Raw genomic sequence first — 17,031 nt, forward strand, 5'->3', positions numbered from 1 at the left:
TTGTGAGTCCCATCTTGTCATTCTAGCTGTAGAAGTAAGCAGCGACTCACGAAGGCTCACACCTGTCGCAAATTTCATTGGTCTTTAAGGTGCTAGTGGCCTAGGGGGACCCTGGGGCTCCCCTGGAATTACAAACCACCTTCATCAATTCTCCCAGAGCAGCCTTTTATGGACGAGCCCCTGAAATAATTTTTTCAGACCTCTAGGGGCCCGGAAGTGATGCCAGCTGGCCACGCCCCCTGCCACACCTCTAGCAGTGACATCACTACCTGCGCCCTTAGCCCTCCTTTTGCTCCCTTTTACTGCCTTTACGACTACTCTGGTGCCTCTGCCTCATGTAGGCCAGAAGGAAGAGTAGGAGTAGAAAAGACAGCCCAGACCCTGCCCCCTAGTACTATGCCATTTCCGAGTGTCCACGAACCCCTGGCTGGGAATCCTTGCTCTTGAGTAGGGGTAGTCAAACTGCGGCCCTCCAGATGTCCGGGGACTACAATTCCCAGGAGCCCCTGCCAGCGAATGCTGGCAGGGACTCCTGGGAATTGTAGTCCATGGACATCTGGAGGGCCGCAGTTTGACTACCCCTGCTCTAGAGAATATGGCTACTTTGGAGGGTGGGCTCCATAGCGTTATACTCCACCGAGGTCCCTCCCAGCCCAGAGCTGTCCACCCTATAGTGGGCGCTTGCTGTTTTTTACTGCTACAGATTCACTCCCACGCTTACTCCATCTTGAACTATTTCTGATTCTAGTCGTGTTTTATTCCTGAGGCTACCGGAATCCTGCGCGGTAACAAATAGGAAGGTAAAGGGAGGGCAAAGCCTTTCTCTTGCAAGGACAAGCAAGAAGATGATCTGACCTTTACCCCCCCCCCCCTGCAGCTTCTCAACCCTTTGGGTGTTCAATTCATAGATCTTGTGACCCCAGGACATCTAGAGCAAGGAGCTCTCAATGTGGTGCTTACCAAGTAGGGTTGTTTTTTTTTGGGGGGGGGGTCTTTGTCCAGCAAGGCTTCTGGTTATCCATTGGAGATTTGACTGGCTTTGTTGATTTTTAAAATGTTACTTTGGCAGCACGTGGATCTTAGTTTCGTGGCTAAAAGTGAGCGGTGGTGGCCATTTTGTGGCCGGCTTCACTGCCTACGGCAGCCATTTTGTGCTGCGTCAGACGTCCAGAGGTGCCTGCGAGTGAAAAAGATTGGGAACCCCAGACTAAAGAAAAGGTAAGCACTGTGCCTAAGCGTCTCGTGTTCAATTCCCAAATCCGTCACAGCAGTTACAGGTTTGCCATGGGCTTGGCTTGCACTGGGCGGCAGTCCTGTGGTAATCGAATGGAAGTGATTGTGGGGAGTCAGCTGAAAGATTGCTCTTTTGACAGATGATGCAGTTTTCCTCTAGCCAGAACAAGGGAGAACACAGAAGAGGAAGACGGAAGAAGGAACTGTAAGGGTGAAGCTGCATTATCCCTTCCGCAGCTGGCAGTGAACTAAATGGCAGTGGAGGTACAGTTTGAGGTGTGACCTGACAGCTCTGTATACTTGGGGCAGAGAAGGGCATAGCTGCTACAATCTCAGCTTAATGCACAGACATGCCCCTGTTTACATCAAGGTGACTCTGTTAAGTCCTACGATACGGGTGGCTGTACATGCAGGTGTTCCCTTGCCTATGAACTCGGCAAGATTGCAGCCCAGAAGCCGGCTGTCTAAATAAAGCGGAATTTAATTTGCATAGTGGCAACACACGGTAGGTGCCAAATGATATTAACTTGGCCTGTGTTTACCTCTAGAGAGGTATGAAGCTTTCTGTATTGCTTTTAGGTGATTTCAGGGTGGTAAGGCAGCTGACATGCTATCTGAGGCTGGGAGTTCGATCCCAGCAGCCGGCTCAAGGTTGACTTAGCCTTCCATCCTTCCGAGGTCGGTAAAATGAGTACCCAGCTTGCTGGGGGGTAAACGGTAATGACTGGGGAAGGCACTGGCAAACCACCACATATTGAGTCTGCCATGAAAACGCTAGAGGGCGTCACCCCAAGGGTCAGGCATGATCCGGTGCTTGCACCTTTACCTTTACCTTTTGCATCAATTTCATTGTTATAGGTCAGGGGTAGTCAACCTGTGGTCCTCCAGATGTTCATGGACTACAATTCCCATGAGCCCCTGCCAGCGTTTGCGGAGGACCACATCTGGAGGACCACAGGTGACAAACCCTCTTGCAATAGGGAACAATGGTTGGTTCTTTTGTGCATTTCTCTTCTGTTACTTTGCAATGTCTTAAAAGCATATCAAAATATATATATTACTTTTTATAATCATTCACTGTAGTTGTCAGTTACACCTAAAAGTGATTGAACATCCCGAGCATACGCAGCATAGGATAGCCGCTGCTAGTTTGAGATGACTAAGGTCCTACGTTTTGCATGCTCTCTGGATATTTCCCCAATGACACCCAGTACCTAGAGCAGGGGTAATCAAACTGCGGCCCTCCAGATGCCCATGGACTACAATTCCCACAAGCCCCTGCCAGCAAATGCTGGCAGGGGCTCATGGGAATTGTAGTCCATGGACATCTGGAGGGCCGCAGTTTGACTACCCCTGACCTAGAGTGAGAATTGGGTCCTCTTGCTAAATTCTTGCCTGTAGAGGCGTTTTAGTCAACAATTAGGAAAGTACTGTGCATAACAATATAAACTTTAAAAGATCTGGTACTGTTGGCAAGTAACACCAACGTAATAAATTGCAGTGACAAAAGGGCTGTTCCCAGAATCTTTTATTCTTCAGTCCGTCTCTCCGTAGTGATGGTGTCACACCTAAATTGCAAATTGCCACTGGCATCCGGCTAATTTTCGATCAGTTGTGTTTACATGGATGTTCTTCAGACCCCAATGTCTTTATGGTTGGTTTACTGAGCTCGGATCTGTCCCAAGGATAAAGAGCTTAATTAGGTCTCTCCAGCTCTGGAATGTCATGAGGAGGAAAGCTCCACAGCGTTCCTTTGACGTTCCTGAGTCGGTGAGGACTAATTAAGCTTTTATCTTTGGGATAGATATGAGCTCACTAATCCAGACATAAAGAAATCGGGGGTCTGGAGAAGACCTACGTCAACACCGATTCAGGTGGGGAGCCGTGCTGGTCTGAAGCGGCAGAACAAAAGTGGAGTCCAATGGCACCTTTCAGACCAACAAAGTTATTTTTTTAAATGTGTGAGCTTTCGTGTGCATACTCACTTTGCGGACTTTGCGGAAGTGTGCCTGCACGTGAAAGCTCACCCCTTGAATGCCCCTGGACCCAGATATTGTCCTATGGAAACCCAGTTGCTTGAAAATTAGCCAGAAGCTGGTGGCAATATTCATTTTTATGTTGAAAGAATACTCCATCACTGCAGAGAGAAGGACTGGAGAATAAACGATTCCGGGGATGGCCCTTGTCACTTCTGTTTATTACGCTGATGTTCTGTGCCCACAACATAGGACCTTTTTTTGATTTATATTGTGGAGGAATGAAACTCAAATACTTTGGCCACCTCATGAGAAGGAAGGACTCCCTGGAGAAGAGCCTAATGCTAGGAGCGATTGAGGGCAAAAGAAGAAGGGGACGACACAGAATGAGGTGGCTGGATGGAGTCACTGAAGCAGTCGGTGCAAACTTAAATGGACTCCGGGGAATGGTAGAGCCCAGGAAGGCCTGGAGGATCATTGTCCATGGGGTCGCGATGGGTCGGACATGACTTCGCACCTAACAACAACAATTGGGGAGGAACTTGTGCTCTTGACAAGCCCAACTAGAGGGATCCCAGTCAGATCTGTTGTAAACTGCGTGTCTTTAGATCATTGACCTGTTGACGCAGAAAGAGGAAAGGCTAGGCTGGTTGCCATGAATTTGACTGAACCAAATGCAAACATGACAATATGGGCCTGCTGGGAGTTTGCCAATAACAGCAAGTTATCGAAGCAATGGCTCTTTGTACAGTCACACAGACTAATATCACTATGTAATGGGGAGTATCATTTTAGATCGAGGGAACTGCTGGAAAGATCTGATAGAACTTCAAGGCTTCTTGTCGAACGTGAAGCCGAAGGTGTTTGGGAATAGTTCAGTCAACATAGATAAAGTACAGGGAAATGAGGAAGTAATAAATACACAGGAGTTTCTCAGTAACGTTTGCTTTCTGGATTCCATTTTTAGATCTGTGTAAATTCCCACCATTCAGGTTTGTTCTTGGTTTTCATTATCGGTTTCTCATTCATAAAAGATACCGGAAAGAAAGGGAAGGGTTCCCACCGCTTTGGATTACAAAACCTTGCATAATTTGATTTCTTTTTTGAATGCTACCTAAAGTAATTGCCTCTCCTTGCTGTGAATGTAGCAGATGAGTTCCAATGAGAAGCGCTGTTAATGAGGTCACCTGGCAGCTATGGTAGATTGTAACTGGTATGTCAGGGGTGTTGGTGGAAGAACTTCTGCAACACAGGGACTTAAAAAAAAATCCTTTACGCAGAGTTTGCAGAGTCCCAACCAATGGAATGAAATTAATCCAAAAGAAATTCTGTCTAAACCTCCGGAAGAAGTTCCTGACAGTCAGAGCGGTTCCTCAGTGGAACAGGCTTCCTCGGGAGGTGGTGGGTTCTCCATCTTTGGAAATGTTTAAACAGAGGCTGGAGAGCCATCTGACAGAGGGGCTGATTCTGTGAAGGCTCAAGGGGGTGGCAGGTGACAGTGGACGAGCGATTGGGATGTGAGTGTCCTGCACAGTGCAGGGGGTTGGACTAGATGACCCAGGAGGTCCCTTCCAACTCTGTGATTCTAGTTTGTGCAGCTGCCCATTGGTTCCATGATTTGGCATCTCTTAATGATTCTGACCTATGACAGCAACTCACGCAGGGGAGTTCCTGTGTTAAATTTAGCACGTCCTTGTGTTTATTTCTGAACAGGGGAGCCGCCTTCTATTGTAAAACAGATATGCAAGGGATAAGGAAAGGAACTCCACACCCCTTACTTCTAGTCCCTTTCTTTTTTTTTTAAGTGTTTCTGTGGCTCCGTGTCCCTACGAAGACACTGCCTCATCTGCAGCACAAGCATGAACTTGTCCCCCTGAGCAGCAGGCGTAGGAGAGGGTGGGCATTTCTTTCTACGGGGTAGAGGCACACCTGAGAAGGCAGCGTGGCAGAGTGGTTAAGAGCCGTGGACTGGACGCTAATCTGGAGAACCGGGTTTTGCTCCCGTGACCGTTTACAATAGGCAGAAATCGGGGAAATATATTGAAATCTCATAAATAGACAGCAATGACATCAACGTAGTTGAACTAAACCCCCCCCCCCAAAAAAAACAGAACTCCTAAAGCCATAAAAACAAAACAAACCCTCATGTCTGGGAGAACAGGATGGCCTTCACCTGGGGTTTGTTATCTTCCACGCCTGGGGACATTATTATTCCACATTCTTGCACGTGTCTAAATCACACCAGTCCTGCCTATCACACGTGTCTAAATCACACCAGTCCTGCCTGTCACACGTGCCTAAATCACACCAGTCCTGCCTGTCACACTGTCTAAATCACACGAGTCCTGCCTGTCACCATGACCCGCGTCCCACCAAGCATGTCATCTGTCAACTAGTTGTTCTTGCTCAGCTCACCCGCATGGCTGTTCCATGTGCCAGGCACGAAAGGTGCTTAGGCATGCAGAAAAACAGGGCGACCTGCTTCCTGATACAACTACCGCCTTCGTCAAGTGGCTCTGGTATGTGCAAACTATTCAGAGAAGTCTTTTCACCACACACTGGCTGCTTAGAGCACCCAAGGCGCATAAACGTACGGTGGACCGTGCGCGGCTTGCTGTCACGTTGAATCTTGCGCTTCCTTGGTGATAGGAACGCCGCGAGTGAATTGGATTGCGGCCTGCAAGTTCTGACGGGTTTTCGCTCCTGCCCCAGGCTCCTCTAGGTTTGTGACACAGCAGGCTTGCCCAAAGGCAGACGCTTCAGGTTTTGACTCTGTTGTTTTCTGCCCATGGAGCCCCCCTCCCTTGCTGTGTACTGGGGTAGGACCATGAGACAGATGCATACCTCCTGTTTTATTAGGTATGGATAATGCACATAAGGAAGGAAGGACTCCCTGGAGAAGAGCCTGATGCTGGGAGCGATCGAGGGCAAAAGAAGAAGGGGACGACAGAGAATGAGGTGGATGGATGGAGTCACTGAAGCAGTCGGTGCAAACTTAAATGGACTCCGGGGAATGGTACAGGACAGGAAGGCCTGGAGGATCATTGTCCATGGGGTCGCGATGACTTCGCACATAACAACAACAACAACGCACATAAAGAGACACAGGTGCTACGTAGGACAGGATACGTGGCTTTTAACAATTGGAATGGGTAGCTTAGCGGGTGTAGATTTGGTCACCCACAAACACCCTTCTGGGCTAAATTCCCCTTTTTAAAAACACACACGACTGTTTCCTCTTTGCATCTGGTCCTCCTAGGTGCAAAGGCCGCCTATAAAAGCTTCTGACGGGGAACATGGCTGATGTGAGCTTCACTTCCTTGCTGTCCCATCATTTTGACGACAAATGTCTTTGCACAGGGTACGGATAAGCTTTCGACATGACCCGTGGGGGTCTTCAGCGAATTAGTCCCTCATCTGAGAACTTAATGGTCATCTTTTTTTTTACAGTTGAATTTCTGTTTTGGAGGCAGAAACTGCAATCCATGCAAACCACATCTGACGCTTCCGGCCGTTGTTACTGTGTGCTTTTGCAGATTACACCTGCTTGCCCTTTCAGAGCGCCGCTGTGCTTGACCTCCTTCAGCTGGACTGCTTGAATCCTACTCCCTTTTTTCAGCAGTGTGCTTTATGACACCTCCGTGGCAGGTTTACAGCGCTGCCTTTCAAGGGGAACCTTCTGCTGTTCTTGATCCAAAGGACGCAGGAGGAGCTCGGATCTCAAGTCAAGCACAAATAAGTAAGTGCGTTTGTTGACGACTGACCGCACCAATCATCCCTATGTCATTTGCAACTTACTTTTTTTTTCTTATTGGCTATAATGTAAAGCAGACTTATGACAATCCTGTGCAGTTTTCAAGGTAAAAGAGATTTTATTTACCATTGTTTTGCCTCTGTGTAGCAACTTTTAATATTCTTTGGTGGTCTCCCAATCCAAAATATTACCTAGGGCCAACCCTGTTGAGCTTCCAAGATGAAGAAGAGTTCGGTTTTATACCCCGTTTTTCACTACCCGGTGGAGGCTCAAAGTGGCTCGCAATCACCTTCCCTTCCTCTCCCCACAATGGACATCCTGTGATGTAGGTGGGACTGAGAGAGCTCTGAGAGAACTGCTGTATGAGAACAACTAACAGGACTGTGACTAGTCCAAGGTCACCCAGCTGGCTGCATGTATAGGAGGAGTGGGGAATCGAACCCAGCTCTCCAGATTAGAGGCCACTGCTCTTAACCACTACACCAAGCTGGCTCTGATGAGATTCTGGGTAGAAAATCTTTGTTAAGAACAGAGGTGTCCAAGAAGTGTTCCTGTAAACATATCTAAATCCTTAAGGCCTTGTTTAACTATGTTTTCAGCTAAAGAAGAAACCAAAAGTGGTACCAATTCCCGTTGCTTGTACAACCTGCACACCCTGCATTTATTTGAAGAGCTCTTGATATAAAACCCTGGGATGCAATGCAAAATATTTAAAGAAATCACCGTCCCAACTTTTATGTGATTCATTAAAATCCTTGCCTGCACGTGTGTGCATATTGGAGTTTTTAAAATTCTTCTTCTGTGCATCTTTGCTCTGAATTAAGTGCTACTATATTATTGTGGTCTCATACGACTAAAGTACTGTACTAATTCAGTGCTATTTTCTTTCTTTATTACAACCACCACCACGATGTGGTCCTTGGGTTTAAAAAAGGATCCCTCTCCCTGGTTGGGGAAGAGAGGATGACTGCTGCCATTCCGTCCCGAGGTCTTGGCAAAAGTGAGAATTCAGCATGCAGTTCTCCAAGTCTAAAATTCCCTTTCCCATTTTGAGTTAGAAGAAGAATCTCGAGAGCTGGGGGGGAGAGTCCTGCAAGGATCGAAGATAGTAGCATATTGGAACGCCGCCCCTTTCCCCATTTTTCCCCAGAAAAAAATGTTTCCAAAAATAAGTATATCCTACGGAACTTAAAAACAAACAAAAAAAAAAGAACTGGGGAAAAGTTCATACATCTCCTTTCCCCAAGTGGGCGTGGCCACAAAATTCGCCAGCATGCGTGTCCTCCCCAAAGCAATGATCAAAAGTTTTCCTGTCCCGGGATACATTTTTGAGGGAGGAATCTGTTAACCGTGTGGTTGAGCGGGTCAAAAGATTATGTGGAACAAGAAACCTGACGCGCCCCCCCCTGCTCCCCTCCCCCCTCAAGCACTTCACCATCTGGTGAAAAATTTGATCCAGTGTTGTATATCGCTTCCAGGAATCGTCGATGCTCCCATTGTTACGGAGCGCATTGTTGGGACGCTTTGAACTTGCGCAAACGGCCCCTGGACGGTTACGCCGGATTTGCATTACTTCTCCGTAACAGGAACTGCCCTTCAGAAGCTCTTAACATAGCCCGGGCTTAGCGCAGCTGGGGGGGTGTCTCCCAGCTTTCAATCTCTCAGCTGTCAGTCAGTGAAATGTAATAGGACCCGAAAACCCGTTTGAGCCTCTTTGGAAAAACGGTAGAGACCTGGCCGGTCGTTACGGCCGCTCTAATGAATACGACAGCTGCCGGTGGGGCCTGTTCTAAGCAATGCCAGCTGGTGCCACATGCACAAGGGCCCATTTTCTGACCAGCGACTAGAAGGTGGCTTCTGTACTTCGGCCAGTCTAGCGCTCGCTCTCTTATGCCTGGGAGGGCCTGCAGAACCACTCAGATGATGAGCAAGGCCCAAATCATAGAGTTGGCGGAACAGAGTGTCATAGAGTAGGGTAGAATCGTAGACTTGCAAAGGGACATGCGGGCCATCTAGTCCAGCCCCCTGCCTAATGCAGGATCGGCCTAAAGCATCCAGGATAAGTATCTGTCCAGCTGCTGCTTAAAGATTGCCAGTGAGGGGGAGCTCACCACCTCCTTAGGCAGTTACTCTGATTGTGAACAAAAAAATCCTGATATTTAGCTGTTTAGTTTAAAGCCATTACTGTGGGTCCTATCCTCGGATGCCTCTCCCTGCCCTCCTCCAAGTGACAACCTTTCAGATACTTAAAGGGAGAAATCTGTCCCCTCTCAGCCTCCTTTTCTCCAGGCTGAGCATTCCCAAGTCCCTCAGCCTTTCCTCACAGGGCTTGGTCCCCAGGCCCCGGTTCATCCTCATCGCTCTCCTCTGCCCCCTCTCCATTTTGTCCACGTTTGAAATGAGGCCACCAGAACTGCACACAGGACTCCAGGTGGGGTCTGACCAATGCAATATGCAGCAGGACTATGATGAGATTTTTAAGTGATGCCTCTGCTGATACAACCCAAGCCAGCATTTGTCTTCTTTACCACGGCAAATCAAATGACAAAATCTTTTCCCTGGGTGTGTAGCTTAGGGCTACAGGAGAAGGCATGAAGTTTCCATGTCTGAAGAGGGGGGGGGGATTTATATTTTTAAAAGTCCAGCCTAGCTTTATCTCTGACATGCTGTTGTTTTATACAAAAGAGATCTTTTAAATAGAGTATTCCTGTGTACCTGATGTACAATCTACAGTCTCCAGCTGTAAGTGAATCTGAGCAGAGATTTGTGCAACTGGCCACTGTGGGAACTTTCTTCCGTCAATAAGATAATTTGGCAGGAAATCTTTGTTTGGTTACTAAGCCTGGTTTGGCCCATCAAGAGAATTTCACAGGGGAAGTTCCAGATTGCTTAATGTTTGTCTGAGAGGGCAGGCCATGTCTACCCTCGAAAATGTCCTAATTATATTTTAGGCTGTCAGGGGAAAGGGGGCGCATTGTTTACAGCACGAAAACCTGTCACAGGCTTGTTTTTTTATGCTCGCATATAAATATGTGCAGTCCATTTACTTGCAGAAAAAAAATGTCTGAAATGAACATTGCATTTCCAAGGGGGTCCCAGATGTCCAGGTACCCAAGATTATTATTTTCAGCCAGGTTTAGTCATGTCTGTGCATCTCAGGGGCTAAGCATAGTGCTTCACAGATGGCAGGAGAGCATTGATCCTGTAGGAACCAGTTCCTTTCTGATGTCAGAAGCAGAACCCACTTTTTACACTCCCTAGGAATAGCTTGAAAGACTGCAAACAGCGGAGTTAGGAGTGGCTTCCCTACCTACCTAACAAGTCCGACTTTGGGCTTCTACCACGCAATGAAGCCATGCCCAGCGGAAGGGCAGTCTTTCTGCCTTTGAAGCCCGTCTTAGCTTGTCCCTTGGTTTCTGCTTTCCTGAAGAAATCTGGAAGAAACAGGTAGAATGCCCCAAGAAAAAGCAGATACCTTTTTGCCCCGTGGTGACTGGGTAAGAGAAAGAGTAAGGAAACATCCCCTGTCCCTATAGCTCCTAAACCACCTGCAGGAAATGCTTGATTCAATACAGTTCCATTTACTTGGCTAAAGAATTGAAGATTTGGGGTGGGCCCTCTCTGAAATGTTACCTTTCAGGATGAAAAGTGTGTGTGTGTGTGTTTTTTGTGTGTGTATTAAGTTTAGCTTTTTAGCTTTCCTGCTTTGTAATGAATATGTGGCCTAATACAACATTTGTCCATAACAATCTTATAGACATGCGTAGCTCTCAAAATCCTTCTTTCTGCTTCATACCCTTCCTTTTTTTTTTTCAAACTTGCGAAAGAAACCGGCGTAGGCTTGGGAAAAGGCACACCAAGATCAAGAAACGGCCTAGTATGTGAATGCCTGTTGAATGGCATGCAAACCTTTTCATTCCCTGAATTCCACAGTGGTGACAATTAAGCTTCAGAAACCAAAACAATGGTTCTTCCAGAAACTGACTAGATTAGACAAAGAAACCTGGGACATGGCTACTCTGAAGGCTTAAAACAACTTTTTTTTTCCCCATTGAGAAACCCCTGAAACATTCTTCAGGTTTTGAGAAATACCAAAAATGGCACAATCATGCAGAATATGGTTGGGAGGCATAGTTGTGTCCATTCCCACCTGGAGCCTTTCCACTTCCCACTCACTCCTGGCCCATCATTGGCCATTTGGGGAGGGGGAGGGGGGTGAACATGACAATATACGGTCCTGTCACCCAATAAAGGGTGGACAATATACGGTCCTATCACCCAATAAGAGAGAGCCAGTTTGGTGTAGTGGTTAGGAGTGCGGACTTCTAATCTGGCATGCCGGGTTCGATTCTGCGCTCCCCCACATGCAGCCAGCTGGGTGACCTTGGGCTCGCCACGGCACTGATAAAACTGTTCTGACCGAGCAGGAATATCAGGGCTCTCTCAGCCTCACCCACCCCACAGGGTGTCTGTTGTGGGGAGAGGAATGGTGATGACTGTAAGCCGCTTTGAGCCTCCTTCAGGTAGGGAAAAGCGGCATATAAGAACCAACTCTTCTTCTTCTAAATGTTTAACAAATTTGAAAAATATATTCCACCCATTAGGAAACCCTTCCAGAAAACCCAGGGTTTCACAAAACCCTGGTTGAGAAAGCCTGGCTTAAAGGATAGGATATAGGTCAAGTGGTTAATTTTGCCCGCATTTAGTACAAGACAGAACATAATTCAGACTATACCACAAACCATGGCTCTGCAGGATCTGAATCGAGAATCCGACACTGGTTTATGAACCACAGTGAGTTTTAACAATGGCTTCACGTCAGGCACAAACATGCACATCTCATGTCTTAATCCCTGTTGATGCCTTCCCAGGAGACAGAGAGAAGGAAATGAAACCAACATCGTCGAGGCAAACTAGGATCCCAGTCTGTAGGCTGGATCCAGGTCTTACAAATTAGCCACGGTTAAAATGGGCCTTGGTTTCGTGTGGTGTCTGTCTGCATCGAGTCTTACTCTCTGTGATGAAGGAAGTTCCCAGGTTTTATAGAGATTAGACTAATACCCAGGTTTGCTGATAGTTCTTGAAACACCTGCTTCTGGTGTTAGAAGCAGGAAGATCACCATCTGGGAGACTCTGCGGAACTGTGATCACTCCAACAGGGCCTTTAGCTCATTCCACCAGGTAGGGGCCAGGACAGAAAAGGCCCTGGCCATGGCTGAGACCAGGCATCCTTCCTGAAGGTGGGCAGAGGTTTGGTAAACAAGGCCTCTTGGAAGCAATTAGTGCTGGTTTATCACCTCTGCTAAATGGGTAAGAACATTTCTCCCCTTATTGCAATGTTGATGTTTTCTAATTTTAGCTCTTTACGTTTGCCAGTTTGGAACACAGGAAGAGAGAAATCCACGTCTTAAGGTGTAAAGCATTATTGTTCTATCCCTAATACTGGGTGCGGCTCTAACACTTTGAACGCTTAAATTTAGAAGTATAAATACCTTCTGTTTATATTTTTGAAGTTCCCAAACATGCCTGTGTGTAACTAACTGGCCAAAGGTTCACATGTTTACTCAGGAATAAATAACTTTGTGTTCCACAGGGGCTACGTTTTCGTCAGACTGTTTAGGATTGCAGCCAAAGGTACACGTATTTCAATTTCTTCCTTTTATAAAAAGGGAAAATCCTGAGGGTTTTCTTATCTCACAGTGTTCCCAAAATTTCCAGATTTGTACATCTCGTCATGCTGTACGCAGAACTTTATAGCTTCCTTCACGTCCTGGTTAGCCTCCTCGTATGTGCTAATTCCAGTCGAAGGTAGGTGGTTGCAGATTAATGTGATTAATAACAAGAACAATTATTGTTATTGAGTGCTGTTATTACATTTTCAGGCCGCATTTCCATCTGATCCGAGTTTCCGCAGCAAACATAGAAAAACGAAACAGTTGAGCAATTAAAAATACATCTTAATGTTATAAAATGATTCGGTAAAAACCGATAAGCAAACAACAGAAGCAGGAAGATGGGCAAATATCCTTTAATGGCGCAATCCAATTTCTGTTCCGCATCTCTGCTCATATCAGTCTGGAATGGTAGAAACAATCAAGCATGTCCCCTTACATTGCTGATTCTCCAAACATGTACATTACCCCAACTCTGTCCAAATACCCCGGTAGATCAAATGGTTGTTCTTGGAGCTTGTTTTAAAGAAGGTGCCTTTAAGGTAGCAAGATTCTGCCCTCGGGCATGTTCAACAAGGCAGAAGAAGATGATCTAGTACTTTAATAATCTTATTCTTACGATTAATTGTATAGCTTTTATACGAACTACCTGGTATTTTATGCATCCAGTGTGATTTCTGTATTATTGATTTTCTTAACTGCTGGAATAAAATAAGCAAGCTGGGCCCATGCCGCACACAGGATAACGCACTTTCAATGTGCTTTGGCAGCTGGATTTTCCTGGGCAGAACAGGAAAATCTACTTCTAAAGTGCATTGAAAGTGCATTATCTATCGTGTGCAGAATAGGCCCAGGTCTTCTCAGAATCCTCCTGACCTGCATTCCGTGGGTTCAAATGGGTCGCCGTGTTGGTCTGAAGCAGCACAACAAATCAAAATCAGAGTCCAGTGGCACCTTTAAGACCAACAAAGATTTATTCAGTCTGAGGAAGAGTGCTTGCACTCGAAAGCTCACGCCTTGAATTAATCTTTGTTGGTCTTAAAGGTGCCTTTGGACTCTGATTTTTGTTTTGTTGCATTCAGTGGGGCTGAATCCCAAGACAGAGCTTTAAAGCTTGCATTATACATGATGGAGAACTGGTTTTATCTATCAGACCTATAACATTTTCATGGACGAAGAGGAGGGCTTGCTTTTGTTACGGTTGGCCCCTCTGCCAAGGCGTAATCAGGGTATGATTCAATCCAGCAGGACTTAAGACTCCTTGACTGCTCAGTTTGCTGTCGGTCACTGCGGAGGTAAAATAAAAGCCACGGAATACTGTGCATTCCAGTGGCAAATCCCTTGCTTGAGCAGAAATAGTGCCTCCCCCCCATACACTACCATGCTTACCCATATTTGATTTCTGCCTTCAATTATGTTCTCCGCGTCTGCGCTCTCTCAACCCACCGCAGTGTCACATTTTTGCACAGGAATGTGCCCTTGCCCTCCAGATTATGCGCAGACAAAACACTTTTGCAGTTTTTCCAAGTGCTGAAGCGTAAGAAGGAATGCATCTTTTAAAAAAATAAAATGTTCCTGGGGGCCTGTTGGGGGGACTTTCGCATTGCTACAAGAGACAGAAACAAGGGCCGATTTCAGTGATAAATGGAAGCTGTCCTTCCCAGGGCCACCAAGAAAGATTATCTCAAGAGGGAGGGCTCGAACTTACTAATATTTAATGCACACGCCCAGATCCCAGCTGCCTGTATTGTGTAGCATCGGGACGCCAGATCCCAGGTGCATGCATTCGGTGGGAATTCTGAGCAGTCACCGATTTCCTACTGATATGTAAACCTTGAATTTGGGCCAACTGAGGTGGGATGAAAGCTTAAGGATTGGGGGTCAAGAAAGGAGCAGAAATTCAAACAATTCTAAGCCCATCTGACATCTGGATTTGTGGTCTAGGCCTCGGGAGACAGAAATGTGTTCAGGTGACGATGCAACAGACTATGCAAATGAGCCACCAAAATGCTATAGGAGGTACCTACGGAACGTCCTCTTTGTAATAGAGAGCCAGTTTGGTGTAGTGGTTAGGAGTGCGGACTTCTAATCTGGCATGCCGGGTTCGATTCTGCGCTCCCCCCACATGCAGCCAGCTGGGTGACCTTGGGCTCAACACAGCACTGATAAAACTGTTCTGACCGGGCAGTGATATCAGGGCTCTCTCAGCCTCAGGGTGTCTGTTGTGGGGAGAGGAAAGGGAAGGTGAATGTAAGCCACTTTGAGACTCCTTCGGGTAGGGAAAAGCGGCATATAAGAACCAACTCTTTTTCTTCTTCTTCTAATAGCCTGTCAGATAGATGGGTGGTATCTTACAGAGAAGGGCTTTCCTAAAAGGATTTAACTTAACACGCAAAGAGAGAGAGAGATCATCTTGGAAATGACCTGTGATTCAGTAACTCAGAAAAAGCCGAGGATGCTGTGTACATGGTAAAATAAAACAGCTCAACACTGATTCACAAAAACTTACACTGGGGAAAAAACGTGTTCATCTTTAAGGTGCCACTGGACTCCTGCTTTATGCTGCTGCTATAGACTAACACAACTACCCATTTGGAATAATCGTCACAAAATGGATTGGGTAAGGATATTATAGGACCAGCAGTATCCCTCCTGTGTCCCACAGTGATGGATCCAATATGCTTTATCCTGACTCTCCTTTGAAAATTGAGAGAAACAGTTGAATGGAAAATAGGCCAAATTAACACGGGGAAACAGCAGATCTTATTGTAGAATTTCTATCCAGAGGTATCATCTATGGTGCCAGTATATCGTGGGGTTTCTCATGATTCTAACCGTAAACCTGCAAATGAGGCTGTTTACATTTCTCTTTCCTCGCAATGATAGTCCTATGCAGAAAATCACCACCACATTTTTAAAAAATCAGGGTGTAAAGGAAGCTTTATTGTGCTCTGCCTGGTTTTCCTGTGGGCTTGGATAGTGCATTCCTAAGAAAATAAATAGGAAGCAACCGATGGAGTAATTGCATGTTGTGAATGAAGGCTGCGCCAGAAATCTCAGAACATGTGGCCATCAGTGCTGGAAACGAAAGTTGCTAAGAAATCCTGCACAAAGTCCCAAAGCCACAGAAGAAGGGCTAGCTCCAAGTTGAACACTATAAATCCAGATTTTTTTTTCTCTCTTCATTGACCTTTTTGTCTTTTCATGATTAAAGTAGGGTTTCCTTTCCAGTCATGCTGTAGAGAGGCTAAATCCTAGGGATATAACAGCCCACCAAGAATTCCGTCTGCAGTCTGTTCTTTCCAGTGGTATGTGTTAGTTTGGAATAGTGGTTGAAGTGAACAAGGACCAAAGGCCTAGTTTGAAATCCATGCAAGGGTAAACATGCGGATGAGAGGAGTTAAGCAAGCAGGTATTAATTTACTACGCTTTATTTTTAATAGCATGTTAACCACACTCAGCATCCAGGATAGAAGCTTAAGACAAACAAGTGAAGGTACGTGAAGGGAGTCATGCTGCTCTTTAAATGCTTACCTGCCAAAGTTTTCCACAAGAGCATGCTTATTTCCATAACAAAGATTATTGCTTGAACCCCATGATTATAGAATACTTGAAGACTGGCATATGCTCTGAGATAACCTTTGCTCCACTGATCTGACAGTTGTTGGGTGCTTGTTCTGTTTTTGTTTTAACAATTGTTTGCCTGCAATGTGGTCCTAAACAGAGTTATACCATTCTTATCCCATTTATTCCAATGGGCTTGGATGTAGTGTGCCATCAGCATGTTACAACAGAAACCTGCTACTGCAACATGTAAAATGGGAACTGTGTGCTACATGATGCTTCAGAGTAAAGCAAGAGAGAAAAGAAATGTATTCCTCATTATATGCTGCTCCTCAGACATTTCCAGTTCCGTATATTCGAAGAAAACAACTTTCAGCAATTGTCACCTTTTGCACTAATATTTCCATGAAGAGTCTACAGCAGGCAAACTAGGATCTCTGATTTCACTGCAGGTAGGTAGCTGCTTTGGTCTGAATCAGCAGAACAAAGTTTGAGTCCTGTGGTACCTTTAAGACCAACCAAATCTGATTCAAGGGATAAGCTTTTCTGTGTATGTATGAATTGGCAACTTCCATTTCAGTGTGACTAAAGTGTGCGTGTGCATGAAAGCATATACCTTGAATAAAATTTCCTTGGTCTTAAAGGTAGCAATGGACTCGAACTTTCAAACTGCAGAAACCCAGAAATCAGGAAGTTTGAGGGTGCACGGGTGGCAACCAGTTGCCTAGGATCAGGGAGACTTGGGTTTGAATCTCTGCTTTGGAAACTCACAGGGTGTCCTTGGGCCAGTCACATTCAGCCGAACCTACCTCAATGAGTGGTGGTTATGAGG

This window comes from Paroedura picta, chromosome 18 (genome assembly GCF_049243985.1).
Source record: "Paroedura picta isolate Pp20150507F chromosome 18, Ppicta_v3.0, whole genome shotgun sequence".
NCBI lineage: Eukaryota > Metazoa > Chordata > Lepidosauria > Squamata > Gekkonidae > Paroedura > Paroedura picta.